Raw genomic sequence first — 13,179 nt, 5'->3', positions numbered from 1 at the left:
AGCATATGCCTGGGCAGCTGTTCTTTTTCTCCTTCCTTTTGGATTTAAGTTTCAGCGGCTACAACCGCCGCAGTTGAAGCTAAAACCAGCTTGAGTGTCTGGACTGCAAGTGCATACAATGGCCACATCCTGTAGTAGGCACTACTCCTGGCCTGCTGGTGAAAGACTCGAAATCCTGGTCCGTCTGAGGACTCTGTTGTTGCTGGTAGCGAGTAGTGACAGGGAGGCCGTTCTGTTTCAGTGGCTTTCTAGAGAAGGCAACAAGACGTAATACCAACACAACTGGGTCTTGTGACTGTGGAAGCAGGCTAGAAGACCTGGCCCAACTCTTTGCTGAAGCTTCTGGTAGCTGATTCTTCCTTTCCTTTACTTGCAGCCAAATGAGGTAGAGCAGGGTAAGACTGTCTTGACCACGATAGGTCTAAAGACCTCGCAGGGCAGCCAGAAGGAAGCTGTTGAATGAGGCCTTCGCTGTGGCACTACTCTGTCAGTAGTCAAATGCTAGAGAGGAGAAGGCAGCTCACAAGCAGGGGATGGTGCTGGGCCGGTGGGTCATGGGCAGCCGTAGTCGTTGGCTATGTCCATGTTGGCCTCCCTCTGCACAAAAACCTGCAGCTGGCCCAGTGACCCCTGCAGGGCCGCCCACTCCCGCTCCTCCTGGGCCCCACCCAGGGGCCCCCCAAAAAAGCAAAAATCCTGTAGTGGGAGGGAAGACTTAGTTTTAGTTAGAAGGAATTAAAGTCAATGAAAGGCAAAGCAAACGCATCCCCTTCTCGTTTGCTCTGCGTGTACCTGCTTTGGGCTGTGGGTAGGCGTAGGGAGGGTGGAAGCCTTGCCTCTCTCTTGACAAGCCCCTCTCTCCCCCTGGAAAAGCACTGCAGCCTCAGGTGCTTCTGGTGTTGGAGGCACCATTAGCTTTCTTCTGAAAGCCAACTCAGCTCTTGGTCTTAAGTGTGGGGTTTGTGTTTTGGCTTTTGTTTTGTTTTTGAAGACAGATATTTCTGTATGCTTTTCAAAGCAGAACGTGGGTCATGGTGTGGTAGGAATAAATCACTGGAAAGCTTGCCAATTATTGTTGAGCCGTAAAGCAGCAAAACCAAATTTAATTAAGGGTTTTTGTAAAAAGGATGCACAAAAGCTTCCCTTTGAATATTTCTTCATTGTCTTGCTCTCATGTTAGCTGTCAAGTTAGACTCTTGCCTGCAGGCCATATAATAACTGCTTCCTGAGAAAATACAAGAAGTAATTAATAGTTCATGAACGGTTGTGCCTCAGTACTGGTCGATGCTAGACTGTATAATGCCAGACTCCAAGAGGGAGCTTCCCTAGTTTCTTGATTGCTTCTGAAAAACCACAAAATGAGAGTGGCTGTGCCTGCCGTGAGAGAACATAGGCCTGTTTTGCCATGTGCCAGAAAGGGTGGCATATGGAGCATGAAGCTTCCAAATACTTGATCAGGCTTCCTTTTTAACAGAACTAGGTACAAAAAGTACCTAGGGAAGGGAAGCTGAATCTTCTGGTAAGACTTGCAATGGAACGAAGGTGTCTTTCTCAGCTCTGGGTGTTCCTCTCCAAAGGCACATTTTCAAGAGCTTTTGAGTCAGTAATGCGGTCATGTTGTATGTGCTTTCCTAAACATATAGAGCAGGAACGATTCACTGGCGTGAGGAATCAGCTTCTGCATGTAGATGGTTTTTCCTCAGCATCTGATACAACTGCGCCTTTGAATTCTTCGACTACGTTAGGGCCTAAAGCACAAGAGCATTTTGCAAGGAAGAGTTTTAATCTCCCTTCTGAGCAATTTAGTGACGTCTTGCGGAGAGCTGTTCCGCTGACATTGTGAAATTTGGTTCTACGCTTTTGAACAACTGAAGACATAATAGGCAGTGAGTCGCGTGTCTCTCTGAGAATGTTTTCCTAGTGTAAGCTTAACTGGGGCTTGGGGCATAATATCATTCAATCGGCTGGAAAAGGAACAAGGTGAGAGTTACCCTTTCTCCTTGTGGAACAACTGCCCTTGAGTCTGCATCCTCAATAAACACTGCTGAGTGTATTTCAGTACATCTGAAATCGAGAGTGTATTTTAGTACATCTGAAATCGAGAGTGTATTTTAGTACATCTGAAATCGAGAGGTTTTAAGGCAATGTTGCAAAGCCCTTCAAAATTCAAGGGACACCTGGAATAATAAATGAGAAATGTTCTTTTTTTCCAGGTCATAGACATTAAATATGTTCATCAATCTTTCTCTGTGAACTTGCATGCATATTTTTATATATTTCAATACTACTGGAAATTTTTCCGTTTTCAACTCTTTTTAATGGCAGTTCACAGTTATTTTGTATAAAACCAAGATGTTTCTGTTGACCCCACCTATTGAATATTTGCGTGATGTAATTATCACAGAATCACAGAATCACAGCTTGGAAGGGACCTCAGGGATCACCTAGTCCAGCCTTTCTAGGAAGAGCGTTACACAAGCCTCTGGTTGACTATTCATGCCATTTAACGTCACTCGTTGAAAGTGTGTGCGTGAGGTCTGAATTCAACCTTCGTACACAGGTGGCGAATAGAAGTTTCCCCAGTGACTGATTCAGAGCACGGAATTAAGCTCTCACTCTGCACTGCGCTTTGGAGGAGGAGCGGGTTTGTGCCCCTTCTCTGAGTGGAAGGTGCGCTGAGGGATATTTCGCCCTTAGGGAACCTGAAGTTAAGCCAAAGAATGTCGAGCGAGTCCAAAACACTGCTTAAGCCTTTGGAACATCCCGGCTATAGTCACTGAGGCAAATGAGTACTTTAGTTGAGAAACACTTATGCTGGGTAAAATGAGAGGGTGAGAGGCTTTTGCTGCTTCAAATAATCATGGAAATGTAATTTTAAATGTGGTTCTTAAGATGAGCTAAGTCTGCATTTCTTTTCTTAACAGGACCAAAATTTTGAGCCTGTTCCCAGAGTGAAAAAGAGCACAGGAATTCCATGGAGTTTCATGGTGGAGGTGAAAGATCCCAGCACAAAGGGTGCTGTGCTGACAAGCAGTGGGAAATATGCAATGCCAACTCTTGCTGCGTGAGTATGGAATGAATTGGACCGATCAAGAAGTGAACAAGAGAAACCATGCGCAGAAGCGTGAGTGGCAATGCAACCGAACTGGCCAGCGTCTGTAGTTACAGGGGAGGAAGCATTGTCATTGCGGCTTAACCTGAAAATCTGTGATGCTTTCTAATGCTACAGTAGGGTGGTCCTCCTGTTCGTGCCCCTGGAAGTTGGTGAAACTTGTGCTGTGCTAAGAAGCTGTATTTCTGCAAAAGATTTCAGTGGTGTTTGCAGTGGAGTTGCTCTCTTGGAAAGGCTGTTTTGGTTCTGTTTGATGTTGCAAAGGCTCCTTGCAAAATTTAACAGATTGCCACTGGACTGAGATTTCCTCCCTCTGACTTTTATGAAATCCCATGTGTGGAACACACAGAAGTTTTCCCGTGGCTGTAAATTAAGAAAATACTACTGTGTGCTGAGAGGAGTGGCTGTTTTAAAATGCACTTGATAGCACTTCTGTTGTGCTGCCATGGATCCCCTTTTGTAGAAGGTGTAACATAGACTTCTTCCATTTCTAAAATGTAATTACTCAGTGTCGTGGTTCAGCCTCAGCTGGCACCTGAACACCACGCAGCCGCTCGCTCACCCCCCCCCCACCCCTGTGGGATGGGGAAGAGAATCGGACGAGCAAAAGAACTTGTGGGTTGAGATAAGCACAGTTTAATAACTACAATAGAATAATGATGATAATGATGATAAATGATTATGATAATAATGACAGTAAGGTTAATATAATAAAAGGGAAAAGGGAGGAAAGGGAAAACAGGGAACAAAAACGCAGAAACACGAACGATACAACCGCTCACCACCCGCCGACCGACGCTGCCCGTCCCCGAGCCGCGATTGCTCCCTCCCTCCCCCGGCCAGCCCCTCCCAGGTAGCATACTGGGCATGACGTTACATGATATGGAATATCCCTTTGGTCAGTTTGAATCCACTCTCTTAGCTGTGCCCCCTCCCCTCCCGGCTTCTTGTGCACCCAGCAGAGCATGGGAAGCTAGACATGTCCTTGACTAGTATCAGCGCTGCCCAGCAACAGCCTAAACATCTGTGTGTTATCTCAACAGGTTTTTTTTCCATGCTAATTTCAAAGTACAGCACTATACCAGCTAGAGTGAAGAAAATTAACTCTATTGCAGCTGAAACCATGACAGTATCCACCCCTTATTCCATATCATTGACATCATGCTCAGGTCCCATACTATTCAGTACAACTTCAATAATCCTTATCCATCTTCTTACCCTTTAACAATATATATATATACAGATTTTCATTTATCATTCCACTAGTTTATGGAACACCCCTGTAGAATGCCTGTAAAATGTCCATTGAGTTCATTTAGTCCATGACTTTGGATTTCATCTCTTGTAAGGGTCCTTCGGTGCGGCGGTGTGCGTGGGGTCAGGTTGTTGCATGTCAGTCCTTGTTCCATCACCGCTGCACTGGTAGTTCGTGTTCTCTCACTGCTGCACTTTGCTCGGTTCCATTGAAAGTTCATTTGCTATTATCATTAATTGGGAGATTCCCACCATGATAACAGTCCACTGATGCAACCATAGTAGTGATGACATACAACATCATATTACAATTAACAGCATATTATTCAGTTCATTGGCTGTTTTCACCCAGAATTAAATCCCCCTGGGGTACACACCGAACTCCTCCATCCTCCCGCATCACCCACCAAGTGCACCCAGGTCCTCGAGCAAACGCAATCCCACGAGTGGGTTTGCCTCTGCTGGAAGCAGGAATAACCCAGACTGTCTTGCCCAGCATATTTTTTATGTGCACTACAGGGACTCTATCCCCTTCCACAGTACGTAAGGATTCTGATTGGGCCGGGCCAGCTCGCCTGGCAGATCCCCTTGTGTTGACTAACCAGGTGGCTTTTGCTAAATGTGTATCCCAGTGTTTAAATGTTCCACCCCCCATTGCTCTCAGTGTCATCTTTAATAGTCCATTGTATCTTTCGATTTTCCCAGAGGCTGGTGCGTCATAGGGGATGTGATACACCCACTCAATGCCGTGCTCTTTGGCCCAGGTGTCTATAAGGTTGTTTCGGAAATGAGTCCCATTATCTGACTCAATTCTCTCTGGGGTGCCATGTCGCCACAGGACTTGTTTTTCGAGACCCAGGATAGTGTTCCGGGCAGTGGCGTGGGGGACAGGATATGTTTCCAGCCAGCCGGTGGTTGCTTCTACCATGGTGAGAACATGGCGCTTGCCTTGGCGGGTCTGTGGGAGTGTGATATAGTCAATTTGCCAGGCCTCCCCATATTTATATTTCAGCCATCGTCCCCCATACCACAGAGGCTTTACCCGCTTCGCTTGCTTGATTGCAGCACATGTTTCACATTCGTGGATAACCTGCGCAATAACGTCCATGGTCAAGTCCACCCCTCGATCACGAGCCCACCTGTATGTTGCATCTCTCCCTTGATGGCCTGAGGTGTCATGGGCCCACCGAGCTAGAAATAGTTCACCCTTATGCTGCCAGTCCAGATCCACCTCAGCCACTTCAATCTTGGCAGCCTGATCCACCTGCTGGTTGTTTCGATGTTCTTCAGTGGCCCGACTCTTGGGGACGTGAGCATCCACATGCCTTACCTTTACAACCAGGTTCTCTACCCGGGCAGCAATATCTTGCCACAGTGCGGCAGCCCAGATGGGTTTGCCTCTGCGCTGCCAGTTGCTTTGCTTCCACTGCTGTAGCCAGCCCCACAGGGCATTTGCCACCATCCAGGAATCAGTATAGAGATAGAGCACTGGCCACTTTTCCCGTTCAGCGATGTCTAAGGCCAGCTGGATGGCCTTTACTTCTGCAAACTGGCTCGATTCACCTTCTCCTTCAGCAGTTTCTGCTACTTGTCGTGTAGGACTCCATACAGCAGCCTTCCATCTCCGGTGCTTTCCCACAAGGCGACAGGACCCATCAGTAAACAGGGCATATTGCTTCTCATCTTCTGGCAGTGTGTTATAGAGTGGGGCTTCTTCAGCACGTGCCACCTCCTCCTCTGGTGATATTCCAAAATCTTTGCCTTCTGGCCAGTCCATAATCACTTCCAAGATTCCTGGGCGACTGGGGTTTCCTACTCGAGCCCGCTGGGTGATCAGTGCAACCCATTTACTCCACGTAGCATCAGTTGCATGGTGTGTAGAGGGGACATTTCCTTTGAACATCCAGCCCAGCACTGGCAGTCGGGGTGCCAGGAGCAACTGTGCTTCAGTACCAACCACTTCTGAAGCAGCTCGAACCCCTTCATATGCTGCCAATATCTCTTTTTCAGTTGGAGTATAGCGGGCTTCGGACCCTCTGTATCCCCGACTCCAAAACCCTAGGGGTCGACCTCGGGTCTCCCCTGGTGCTTTCTGCCAGAGGCTCCAGGTAGGGCCATTCTCCCCGGCTGCGGTGTAGAGCACATTTTTAATATCTTGTCCTGCCCGGACTGGCCCAAGAGCTACTGCATGAACTATTTCCCGTTTAATCTGTTCAAAGGCTTGTTGTTGTTCAGGGCCCCATTTGAAATCATTCTTTTTCCGGGTCACTTGATGGAGGGGGCTTACGATCAGGCTGTAGTGTGGAATATGCATTCTCCAAAAACCCACAACGCCCAAGAAAGCTTGTGTTTCCTTTTTGCTGGTTGGTGGAGACATGGCTGTTATTTTGTTGATCACATCCATGGGGATCTGACGACGACCATCTTGCCATTTGATTCCTAAGAACTGGATTTCTCGTGCAGGTCCCTTAACTTTACTTTGTTTTATGGCGAAACCAGCTTTCAGGAGGATTTGAACTATTTCCTTCCCTTTCTCAAAAACTTCTTCTGCTGTATTGCCCCACACGATGATGTCATCAATGTATTGTAGGTGTTCGGGAGCTCCACCTTGTTCCAAAGCATTATGGATCAGTCCATGGCAAATGGTAGGGCTGTGTTTCCACCCCTGGGGCAGTCGATTCCAGGTGTACTGGACCCCCCTCCAAGTAAAAGCAAACTGTGGCCTGCACTCTGCTGCCAGAGGGATTGAGAAGAATGCATTAGCGATATCGATTGTGGCATACCACTTGGCTGCCTTGGACTCCAGTTCATATTGAAGTTCTAGCATGTCTGGCACAGCAGCACTCAACGGTGGAGTGACTTCATTCAGGCCACGATAGTCTACCGTTAGCCTCCACTCTCCATTAGACTTCCGGACTGGCCATATGGGACTGTTAAAGGGTGAGTGGGTTTTACTGATGACTCCCTGGCTCTCCAGTCGACGAATGAGCCCGTGGATAGGGATCAGAGAGTCTCTGTTGGTGCGATATTGCCGTCGGTGCACTGTTGTGGTGGCGATCGGCACCTGTTGTTCTTTGACCTTCAGCAACCCCACCACAGAAGGGTCCTTCGAGAGGCCAGGCAAAGTAGACAGCTGTTTAATTTCCGCCGTCTCCAAGGCAGCTACACCAAAAGCCCACTTGTAACCTTTTGGGTCCTTGAAATACCCTCTCCTGAGATAGTCTATGCCAAGGATGCACGGAGCCTCGGGGCCAGTCACAATGGGGTGCTTCTGCCACTCATTGCCAGTTAGGCTCACTTCGGCCTCCAATACAGTTAGCTCTTGGGATCCCCCTGTCACTCCAGCAATGCTGATGGGTTCCGCCCCTATATAGTTTGATGGCATTAAGGTACACTGTGCACCGGTGTCCACTAAAGCTCTATATTCCTGTGGGTCAGATGTGCCAGGCCATCGGATCCACACAGTCCAGTAAACCCGGTTATCCCTTTCCTCCACCTGGCTGGAGGCAGGGCCCCCCTAGTCCTGATCATAGTATTCATCACTCACTTCCGGTAGATATGAATCACGGGTGTCTCTGTTAAGATCAGTCAGGCCATCAGCACTTCTGCTCCTCTGCCTAGAGAATTGCTCACGGGAAACTGGGGCAGCAGCTCTCCTGGAGAAACTTCCCTGAGTAATTGTTCTCCCTTGCAGCTCACGTACCCGTGCCTCTAAGGCTGAGGTAGGTTTTCCATCCCACTTCTTCATGTCCTCTCCGTGATCACGCAGGTAAAACCATAGGGTGCCCCGTCGTGTGTATCCCTTCTCTTGAGCCAAGGGACGATTACTCCTAATGGCTGAGATACTGGTCCGTACTGGTGGGGAGTAGGACATATCTTCTTTGAGTTGCTGGAACTCTCGGGACAGTTTCTCAACAGCAGAGACGAGCGAGGAAGAGAGATTCGCTTCATATTCCCGGAGTCTATCAATCAACTCAGCCACCGTTGGTGTCTCGTCATCTTTCCAGGACATCACTGCCAATGAGTTTGCATACGAGGATGGTGCGCTCCGTACAAACTTCCGCCACATGGGTCGTGTGCACTCGGCTTCATCTGGATCTTTGGAGGACCGTTGATCGTCCAGGTCACCATAAACCACCTCAAGCACGGCTAATTCCCTTAGATGCTGAACGCCTTTCTCCATGGTCGTCCATTTTCCTAGGCGAAATACAATATCTTCTTTGAAGGGATACCTCTCTCTCACCGCGGCCAGGAGCCGCCTCCAGAGGCTGAGGGCTTGTGTTCCTTTTCCAATTGCTTTATCAATGCCCCCTTCCCTAGAGAGGGATCCCAGTTGTTTGGCTTCCTTCCCCTCTAATTCCAAACTACTGGCCCCATTATCCCAGCATCGGAGCAGCCAGGTGATAACGTGCTCACCTGAATGACGCCCGAAATCTTTCCGTATATCCCGCAACTCACTCAAGGATAGAGATCGGGTAGTTTCCGTTTCTTGTACACATGGTTCCTCCTCCTCCTCCTCTTCTCGTGATGGCCCTGGTTCATCGTAATCTCTTTCTAAACGAGTTGACTTTCTCTTCCATGATTTCTTCTTGCGTATAGGGGCGACTGATACTGGCACAGGTTGGTCCTCTGGTTCAGCTGCAACGCTTGGCACTGGGGTTTGAGTAGCTGCAGTGCCTGTCGTGGGGGTTTGAGTGGCCGCCGTGCTCATCACCGGGGTTGGAGCAGCTGCAGTATCTGTCGCAATGGGTTGGGTGGCCGCCGTGCTCATCACCGGGGTTGGAGCAGCTGCAGTATCTGTCGCAACGGGTTGGGTGGCCGCAGTGCTTGTCACCGGGGTTGGAGTAGCTGCATTCTCTGTTGCGGCGGGTTGGGTGGCCGCCGTGCTCGTCACCGGGGTTGGAGTAACTGCATTCTCTGTTGCGGCGGGTTGGGTGGCCGCCGTGCTCATCACCGGGGTTGGAGTAGCTGCAGTCTCTGTCGCGGCAGGTTGGGTGGCCACAGTGCTCATCACCGGGGTTGGAGTAACTGCAGTCTCTGTCACGGCGGTTTGGGTGGCCGCAGTGCTTGTCACGGGGGTCGGAGTAGTTCCTTTCTCTTTCCCTTGGGGGTACTGAATAGTGTTAAATAGGGCTCGATAGGCATAAGCCAGACCCCAGCACATGGCAGTGATCTGTATGTCTCTGGAATTGCCAGGGTGACAACATATTTCCTCCAAATGTTCTACTAATTTTTCAGGATTCTGCACTTGTTCAGGGGTGAAGTCCCACACCATGGGGGGTGCCCACCGTCTTAGGCATTTGCCCATACTTTCCCACATACCCTGCCACGCATAGCTATCAAGCCTTGGGACAGATCTCTGGATTATATTCTTAACTTGCTTACTAACCTTGGACAGATCTGATACCACTTGCCAAAGCAATATCAACAGATGTATCTTAACTACACAAGGATGTTCAAGATACTGAAAAGTTGTTGTAAGGAGGGAGGAGACATTACATAAGATATTAGCTACGGTGCCATTCTGTATTTCCTCCATAAAAAACTCCTCAGAGGAGGAGGTATAATTGCTAATTGCCTCCATGAGGTGGTAGCTGTAGTACAGTAACGGCTTCCATGCAAAACCTAAATAACTGATAACAGTCAAGGCCAGTGTTTTAATAACAAGTCTCCTAGGCAAAATATCTCTAATCACTGCAGAGCACAGCCAGCTGACAGAACCAACAGCAAGTTTTAACATGTACTTTACAATCAGCATGGTAAAGACTGGACAAGCTAATACTGCGAGCAGATTAATCAATGCTGTGACCAGCAACTGTTATTATCTCAAACCCTTCTCGCCCCACGTTGGGCGCCAAAAATAGACTGTCGTGGTTCAGCCTCAGCTGGCACCTGAACACCACGCAGCCGCTCGCTCACCCCCCCCCCACCCCTGTGGGATGGGGAAGAGAATCGGACGAGCAAAAGAACTTGTGGGTTGAGATAAGCACAGTTTAATAACTACAATAGAATAATGATGATAATGATGATAAATGATTATGATAATAATGACAGTAAGGTTAATATAATAAAAGGGAAAAGGGAGGAAAGGGAAAACAGGGAACAAAAACGCAGAAACACGAACGATACAACCGCTCACCACCCGCCGACCGACGCTGCCCGTCCCCGAGCCGCGATTGCTCCCTCCCTCCCCCGGCCAGCCCCTCCCAGGTAGCATACTGGGCATGACGTTACATGATATGGAATATCCCTTTGGTCAGTTTGAATCCACTCTCTTAGCTGTGCCCCCTCCCCTCCCGGCTTCTTGTGCACCCAGCAGAGCATGGGAAGCTAGACATGTCCTTGACTAGTATCAGCGCTGCCCAGCAACAGCCTAAACATCTGTGTGTTATCTCAACAGGTTTTTTTTCCATGCTAATTTCAAAGTACAGCACTATACCAGCTAGAGTGAAGAAAATTAACTCTATTGCAGCTGAAACCATGACACTCAGCGACTAACTTGATTGGAGACTAACTTGGTGCTGAGCCTGCCATTTACATTTACCGTCTGGTGAAGGAGAGGTGGGATTAATTTCACCTCATTTCTAGCTGTCAAAAAATTATTTTTCTAGTTTGAGCTGGTTTCTTGGTTGATCGAACGAATGCAGAAGGAAAATTCTTCCCCCCTCCCTCTTCTAGGGTTGTGGCTGTAGACAAGTAGTTTAAACCAAAGGCTTACGTTGCAGAAGGCTAATGTGGAGTGAGAGAATTCCATCTGTTCTCTTCCTTTGATAAAATCCAAAGCTTGGAAAAGTTTTCTTTGAGCCATCTTTAAACTTTTCTCTCCCACCAGGCCCTCTCCCCCTCCAGGGAAGCTCCTGTGCGAGGAAAGAAGGAAAAGCCTCCCTTTTTGCCAGAGGAGCCATCGCCCTCTTCTTCCTCCTCATCCTGCTCTGGTGATCCTAGTCCAGATGAGTTGTTGTGTCTCATTTGTGAAGATGCAATGTCCGATGCCGCTGTTAGTGCCTGCTGTGGAAACAGTTCCTGTGACGGATGTAAGTGCAGCTCCCACGGTTGTTACTTCAAAACATCACACCTGATCTTCTGAAAGCAGAAAGAGGAGATCAGGGAATTACTTTGTCACCAGTTCTATTTAAGACTTAAGCAGAGCCTGAACAGGAAAGGACTCTTCTCACTTAAAGGGAAAAAAGGCAGGAAGCTTTTTTCCCTTTTTACTTATGTAGTTAAATCCTCTTGACAGGCGGAAGGAGGAGTTTGAGAAGAGAGCCTAACTGCGCAGGTGATTACAGTATTAGATATCGAACGCGTTTGGTTTGTCCCCAGCCCTTTCCCTCACACAAAATTATAGAGCCATCTCTGGTGCCTTCCTGTGGTCTGCAGCCAACGGGGAGCTGGGCATTTAATCCACACTCCTCTCCACGGGAGAGGTGGTTAAAAACTTCAGAGCTGTGCCGGTTGTAGCTGGGATAGAGTTAATGTCCTTCAGCGTCGCTGGCAGAGTGCTGAGGGCACACTGATGTTTCAGCTGCTGTTAAGTAGCGGCTCCGTGTCGCTAAGTAGCGCCTCTGCTAGTCAGGGGCCTCTCCAGCTTCCCGAGCTCTGCCCGACAGGTATGAGTGGCCGCGCCAGGGACCCCTCTGCCCGCCCAGCTCCATCAGGGGTGATGCCCAGGTGCGAGGGCAGAAGGAGGCCCCGAGCCGTGCGTCAGTCGGCCAGAGTGAGTCGGCCAGCGTCAGTCGGCCAGATCGCCTGCCCGCACTCAGCTGGCTGGCGTCAGTCAGCGTCAGCGTCTGTTGTCGGGAGTCAGTCAGGACTTAATCCTGTCGGCACCGCTGACCCCCCGTCTGGGGTGTGGGGCTGAGCGCGGTGGTTCAAGTGCCGCCTTAGGCCCGTCAGTCAGGGTGGCTGTGTCAGCCTTGGCTGGCAGCTGTCACCTGCCTTTGGGCACACGGTGCCGTGTCCTGCTCTGCTGAGGGCGGCTCCTCATTCCCTGCCTGCTTCAGCTCGTTTTCCTGCTTCCACGTGCCTGGGGTTTGCTGGTTTAAGGCAGTGAAACGAACTTAATCAGGCTTCCCTTAACTTTGTGTCTTCTGCCTAGTGAGCCGTCGGACAGAGCTTTGGAGGAAGAATGGTGACAAGCCCCTGCTGGTGGGGTGGTGTTTTACTGGTGTGGAGGAGAGGATACTTCAGTTGGTGGGAGCGAGTGCCCAAACCCCGGGGCCTGTCGCGTGGGCTGCCAACGTTTCCGCAGCTCCCCTCGTCGGGCGGCTGTTTGCAAGGGGTGTGTTTGAGCACTGGGGGTTCAGCAGCCGCCGGGCCCTGGCCCTGGGCAGCCTGCTCTGGGGGACCCTGCCTGCGCAGGGGCTGGACCAGCTGCCCCCAGGGATTCCGGAAGGCCTTTCTCTCCCTTGTGACTCCGTGATTCTGGAACTGGTGCTGCGAGGGGCCAGCGCTGTGGGAGCGCTGGGAACGTTGTCTTCCCTGGGCTCTGCCTCTGTCGGGACGGCTGCGTGTGCGCTCTGCCCTGAGACACTCGGCGCCTGCGCCCGCCTGTCCAGGTACGCCAAGCAGTGTGCAACAGAGCACACTTTCAGGAGTGACCTGAGGAGCTTTTGCTAGCTTGGCCGCGTTGGAGAGGGACTGCAGCTCCTGCATGCAGGAATAGTCGTGTTGGAGAATAACCCTAGGAGGCAGCTGGGTAAAGGGGCTCTAGTGTCAAACGCTGATGTGCCTCGGGTTTGGGTTTTTTCATGTAAAGGGAAATGAAATCTGTGGTCTGCATCAGATACGGGATCGGGGCTGTTGGGGGCTGT

Source organism: Phalacrocorax carbo, chromosome 26, assembly GCF_963921805.1.
Source record: "Phalacrocorax carbo chromosome 26, bPhaCar2.1, whole genome shotgun sequence".
Lineage (NCBI taxonomy): Eukaryota > Metazoa > Chordata > Aves > Suliformes > Phalacrocoracidae > Phalacrocorax > Phalacrocorax carbo.
Note: the sequence above shows the minus strand (reverse complement) of the source record.